The following is a 7,345-nucleotide window of genomic DNA, read 5'->3' on the forward strand; positions in this document are numbered from 1 at the left end:
TAATCCTTCTTCCCAGCTTGTAAGATTAGCTTAAGATTACGAGCCCAGTCTACAAAGTTGCTTCCATCATCTTTCAACTTAGCTTTCTCTAGGAACGTATTAAAATTCAGGATGACACTCGCGTGAGCCATGATCTACAACACAAATATATTCAAAGTGGACTTAGACTATGTTCAAGATAATTAGAGTTTAACTTAATCAAATTATATGCTAAACTCCCACTCAAAAAGTACATCTCTCTAGTCATTTGAGTGGTTCATGATCCACTTACACTATCCCAAGTCCGATCATCACGTGAGTTGAGTATAGTTTCAGTGGTAAGCATCCCTATGCTAATCATATCAACTATATGATTCATGATCGACCTTTCGGTCTCATGTGTGCCGAGGCCATGTCTGCACATGCTAGGCTCGTCAAGCTTAACCCGAGTGTTCCGCGTGCGCAACTGTTTTGCACCCGTTGTATGTGAACGTTGAGTCTATCACACCCGATCATCACGTGGTGTCTCGAAACGACGAACTGTAGCAACGGTGCACAGTCGGGGAGAACACAATTTCGTCTTGAAATTTTAGTGAGAGATCACCTCATAATGCTACCGTCGTTCTAAGCAAAATAAGGTGCATAAAAGGATTAACATCACATGCAATTCATAAGTGACATGATATGGCCATCATCACGTGCTTCTTGATCTCCATCACCAAAGCACCGGCACGATCTTCTTGTCACCGGCGCCACACCATGATCATCCATCAACGTGTTGCCATCGGGGTCGTCGTGCTACTTATGCTATTACTACTAAAGCTACATCCTAGCAAAATAGTAAACGCATCTGCAAGCACATATGTTAGTATAAAGACAACCCTATGGCTCCTGCCGGTTGCTGTACCATCGACGTGCAAGTCGATATTTCTATTACAACATGATCATCTCATACATCCAATATATCACATCACATCGTTGGCCATATCACATCACAATCATACCCTGCAAAAACAAGTTAGACGTCCTCTAATTTTGTTGTTGCATGTTTTACGTGGTGACCAAGGGTATCTAGTAGGATCGCATCTTACTTACGCAAACACCACAACAGAGATATATGAGTTGCTATTTAACCTCATCCAAGGACCTCCTCGGTCAAATCCGATTAAACTAAAGTTGGAGAAACCGTCACTTGCCAGTCATCTTTGAGCAAAGGGGGTTACTCGTAACGATGAAACCAGTCTCTCGTAAGCGTACGAGTAATGTCGGTCCAAGCCGCTTCAATCCAACAATACCGCGGAATCAAGAAAAGACTAAGGAGGGCAGCAAAACGCACATCACCGCCCACAAAAACTTTTGTGTTCTACTCGAGAAGACATCTACGCATGAACCTAGCTCATGATGCCACTGTTGGTGAACGTCGCATGGGAAACAAAAATTTTCCTACGCGCACGAAGACCTATCATGGTGATGTCCATCTACGAGAGGGGATGAGTGATCTACGTACCCTTGTAGATCGTACAGCAGAAGCGTTAGAGAACGCGGTTGATGTAGTGGAACGTCCTCACGTCCCTCGATCCGCCCCGCGAACAATCCCGCGATCAGTCCCACGATCTAGTACCGAACGGACGGCACCTCCGCGTTCAGCACACGTACAGCTCGACGATGATCTCGGCCTTCTTGATCCAGCAAGAGAGACAGAGAGGTAGAAGAGTTCTCCGGCAGCGTGACGGCGCTCCGGAGGTTGGTGATGATCTTGTCTCAGCAGGGCTCCGCCCGAGCTCCGCAGAAACGCGATCTAGAGGAAAAACTATGGAGATATGTTGTCGGGCAGCCGTGAGAAAGTCGTCTCAAATCAGCCCTAATTGCTCCATATATATAGGAGGAGGGAGGGGGGCCTTGCCTTGGGGTCCAAGGGACCCTCAAGGGGTCGGCCGAGCCAAGGGGGGAGGACTCCCCCCCCCAAACCGAGTTGGACTTGGTTTGGTGGGAGGAGTCCCCCTCCCTTCCCACTTCCTCCCTCTTTTTTTTTTCTTTTCCTTTGATTTCTTATTCTTGGCGCATAGGCCCCCTTGGGGCTGTCCCACCAGCCCACTAAGGGCTGGTGTGTCTCCCCAAAGCCTATGGGCTTCCCCGGGGTGGGTTGCCCCCCCCGGTGAACTCCCAGAACCCATTCGTCATTCCCGGTACATTCCCGGTAACTCTGAAAACCTTCCGGTAATCAAATGAGGTCATCCTATATATCAATCTTCGTTTCCGGACCATTCCGGAAACCCTCGTGACGTCCGTGATCTCATCCGGGACTCCGAACAACATTCGGTAACCAACCATATAACTCAAATACGCATAAAACAACGTCGAACCTTAAGTGTGCAGACCCTGCGGGTTCGAGAACTACGTAGACATGACCCGAGAGACTCCTCGGTCAATATCCAATAGCTGGACCTGGATGCCCATATTGGATCCTACATATTCTACGAAGATCTTATCGTTTGAACCTCAGTGCCAAGGATTCGTATAATCCCGTATGTCATTCCCTTTGTCCTTCGGTATGTTACTTGCCCGAGATTCGATCGTCAGTATCCGCATACCTATTTCAATCTCGTTTACCGGCAAGTCTCTTTACTCGTTCCGTAATACAAGATCCCGCAACTTACACTAAGTTACATTGCTTGCAAGGCTTGTGTGTGATGTTGTATTACCGAGTGGGCCCCGTGATACCTCTCCGTCATACGGAGTGACAAATCCCAGTCTTGATCCAGACTAACTCAACTAACACCTTCGGAGATACCTGTAGAGCATCTTTATAGTCACCCAATTATGTTGCGACGTTTGATACACATAAAGCATTCCTCCGGTGTCAGTGAGTTATATGATCTCATGGTCATAGGAATAAATACTTGACACGCAGAAAACAGTAGCAACAAAATGACACGATCAACATGCTACGTCTATTAGTTTGGGTCTAGTCCATCACGTGATTCTCCCAATGACGTGATCCAGTTATCAAGCAACAACACCTTGTTCATAATCAGAAGACACTGACTATCATTGATAAACTGGCTAGCCAACTAGAGGCATGCTAGGGACGGTGTTTTGTCTATGTATCCACACATGTAAATGAGTCTTCATTCAATACAATTATAGCATGGATAATAAACTATTATCTTGATACAGGAATTATAATAACAACTATACATTTATTATTGCCTCTAGGGCATAATTCCAACAGATTTAAGTGGGAGTTCATAATTAATTTGATTAAATGAACTTTATTGTCATGAACTTAGTCTAAAAGTTGTCTCTATAAATATTGTAGATGTCCAATGTCAACCTCAATTTCAACGCATTCCTCGAGAAAAACAAGCTGAAAGATGATGGTAGCAACTATGCGGACTGGGTTCGCAACTTGAAGCTCATCCTTGAAGAAGCTAAAAAGGCTTATGTCCTTAATGCGCCGCTAGGTGATCCTCCCGCTCCCGCATCAGCCCAGGACATTCTGAACGTCTGGCAAACGCGGAGTGATGACTACTCTGTGGTTAGGTGTGGCATGTTATACAGTTTAGAAACGGGGCTCCAAAGGCGTTTTGAGCAACACGGGGCATATGAGATGTTCCAGGAGCTGAAGCTAGTTTTTCAAGCTCATGCCCGTGTCGAGAGATATGAAGTCTCCGACTAGTTATTTAGCTGTAAGGTGGAGGAGAACAGTTCTGTCAGTGAGCACATACTCAAAATGTCTGGGTTACACGGTCGTCTGACTTCACTTGGAGTCGAACTTCCAGATGATGCTATAATTGACAGAATCCTCCAGTCTCTCCCACCAAGCTACAAAGGCTTTGTGCTTAACTACAACATGCAAGGGATTGAGAAGACCATTCCCGAGTTGTACTCGATGCTCAAGTCTGCAGAAGTAGAAATCAAGAAAGAGCATCAAGTGTTGATGGTCAACAAGACCACTAGTTTCAAGAAAGGCAAGGGTAAGAAGAACTTCAAGAAGGACGGCAAAGCTGTTGCCGCGCCCGGTAAGCCAGATGCCGGGAAGAAGAAAAAGAACGGACCCAAACCTGAGACTGAGTGCTTCTATTGCAAGGGAAAGGGTCACTGGAAGCGGAACTGCCACAAATACTTAGCGGACAAGAAGGCCGGCAACGTTAAAGGTATATGTGATATACATGTTATTGATGTGTACCTTACCAGCGCTCATAGTAGCTCCTGGGTATTTGATACCGGTGCTGTTGCTCACATTTGCAACTCAAAGCAGGAACTGCGGAATAAGCGGAGACTGGCCAAGGACGAGGTGACGATGCGCGTCGGGAATGGTTCAAAAGTCGATGTGATCGCCGTCGGCACGCTACCTCTACATCTACCGTCGGGATTAGTTTTAAACCTTAATAATTGTTATTTAGTACCAGTTTTAAGCATGAACATTGTATCAGGGTCTTGCTTAATGCGAGACGGCTACTCATTTAAGTCAGAGAATAATGGTTGTTCTATTTATATGAGTGATATGTTTTATGGTCATGCTGCGCTGGTGAATGGTTTATTCTTGATGAATCTCGATCGTGATGTTACACATATTCATAGTGTGAGTACCAAAAGATGCAAAGTTGATAATGATAGTCCCACATACTTGTGGCACTGCCGCCTTGGTCATATCGGTGTTAAGCGCATGAAGAAGCTCCATACTGATGGACTATTAGAGTCTCTTGACTTTGAATCATTTGACACATGCGAACCGTGCCTCATGGGCAAGATGACTAAGACTCCATTCTCAGGAATAATGGAGAGAGCAACCGACTTATTGGAAATAATACATACTGATGTGTGTGGTCCAATGAACGTTGAAGCTCACGGTGGTTATCGTTATGTTCTCACCCTCACCGATGATTTGAGTAGGTATGGGTATATCTACTTGATGAAGCACAAATCTGAGATGTTTGAAAAGTTCAAGGAATTTCAGAGTGAGGTTGAGAATCAACGTGACAGAAAAATTAAATGTCTACGATCTGATCGTGGAGGAGAATATTTGAGTCACGAGTTTGGCACACACCTAAGGAAGTGTGGAATCGTTTCACAACTAACGCCGCCTGGCACACCGCAGCGCAACGGAGTGTCTGAACGTCGTAATCGCACTTTATTAGATATGGTACGATCTATGATGTCTCTCACCGACTTACCGCTATCATTTTTGGGATACGCATTAGAAACTGCATCATTCACTTTAAATAGGGCACCGTCTAAATCCGTTGAGACGACACCGTATGAACTATGGTTTGGCAAGAAACCTAAGTTGTCGTTTCTTAAAGTTTGGGGCTGCGATGCTTATGTGAAGAAACTTCAACCAGAAAAGCTCGAACCCAAAGCGGAGAAATGCGTATTCATAGGATACCCTAAGAAACTATTGGGTATACCTTCTATCTTAGATCCGAAGGTAAAACCTTTGGTGCCAAGAACGGATCCTTTCTAGAGAAAGAGTTTCTCTCGAAAGAAGTAAGTGGGAGGAAGGTAGAACTTGATGAGGTAATCACACCCCCTCTCGAACAGGATAGTAGCGCAGCGCGAGAAGTTGTTCCTGTGGCGCCTACACCGAATGTAGAGGAAGTTAATGATGATGATCATGAAGCTTCGGATCAAGTTACTACTGAACCTTGAAGGTCCACAAGGGCACGCTCCGCACCAGAGTGGTACGGCAACCCTGTGATGGAAATCATGTTGTTAGACAACGGTGAACCTTCGAACTATGAAGAAGCGATGGCGGGCCCGGATTCCAACAAATGGCTTGAGGCTATGAAATCCGAGATAGGATCCGTGTATGAGAACAAAGTATGGACTTTGGTGGACTTGCCCGATGACCGGCGAGCCATAGAAAATAAATGGTTCTTCAAGAAGAAGACTGATGCAAATGGTAATGTAACCGTTTACAAAGCTCGACTTGTCGCAAAGGGTTTCCGACAAATTCAAGGAGTTGACTACGAAGAGACTTTCTCTCCCGTAGCGAAGCTGAAATCAGTCTGAATCATGTTAGCAATTTCCGCCTTTTATGATTATGAAATTTGGCAAGTGGACGTCAAAACAGCGTTCCTTAACGGGAACCTTAAAGAAGAGTTGTATATGATGCAACCAGAAGGTTTTGTCGACCCTAAGGGTGCTAACAAAGTATGCAAGCTCCAGCGCTCCATCTATGTGCTGGTGCCAGCATCTCGGAGTTGGAACATTCGCTTTAATGAGGTGATTAAAGCGTTTGGGTTCATACAGGTTTACGGAGAAGCCTGTCTGTACAAGAAAGTGAGTGGGAGCTCTGTAGCTTTCCTCATACTATATGTGGATGACATATTATTGATGGGGAATAATATAGAGATGTTGGAGGGCATAAAGGCCTATTTGAACAAGAGTTTTTCAATGAAGGACCTTGGAGAAGCTGCATACATATTAGGCATCAAGATCTATAGAGATAGATCGAGACGCCTCATAGGTCTTTCGCAAAGTACATACCTTGACAAGATATTGAAGAAGTTCAATATGGAAAACTCGAAGAAAGGGTTCTTGCCAGTTTTGCAAGGTATGAGATTGAGTAAGACTCAGTCGCCGACCACGGCAGCAGATAGAGAGAAGATGAGTTCTGTCCCCTACGCTTCAGTCGTGGGCTCTCTAATGTATGCCATGCTGTGTACCAGACCTGATATAAACCTTGCCATAAGTTTGGCAGGGAGGTACCAAAGTGATCCCGGTATGGAACACTGGACAGCGGTCAAGAATATCCTTAAGTACCTGAAAAGGACTAAGGAAATGTTTCTCGTTTATGGAGGTGACGAAGAGCTCGTCGTAAAGGGTTACGTCGACGCTAGCTTTGACACAGATCCGGATGACCCAAAGTCACAAACCGGATACGTATATGTATTGAATGGTGGGGCAGTGAGCTGGTGCAGCAACAAGCAAGAAGTCGTGGCAGCATCTACATGTGAGGCGGAGTACATAGCTGCTTCAGAAGCGGCTCATGAAGGAATTTGGATGAAGGAGCTCATCACCGACCTTGGAGTGGTTCCAAGCGCGTCGGGTCCTATCACACTCTTCTGTGATAACACTGGAGCCATTGCCATAGCCAAGGAGCCCAGGTTTCACCGGAAGACGAAGCACATCAAACGCCGCTACAACTCCATCCAGGACCATGTCCAGAGCGGAGTGATAGATATTTGTAAAGTACATACGGATCTGAATATTGCAGACCCGTTGACTAAACCTCTTCCACGAGAAAAACATGATCAACACCATAATGCTACGGGTGTTCGATACATCACAATGTAACTAGATTATTGACTCTAGTGCAAGTGGGAGACTGTTGGAAATATGCCCTAGAGGCAATAATAAA

Source organism: Hordeum vulgare, chromosome 1H, assembly GCF_904849725.1.
Source record: "Hordeum vulgare subsp. vulgare chromosome 1H, MorexV3_pseudomolecules_assembly, whole genome shotgun sequence".
Classification (NCBI taxonomy): domain Eukaryota; kingdom Viridiplantae; phylum Streptophyta; class Magnoliopsida; order Poales; family Poaceae; genus Hordeum; species Hordeum vulgare.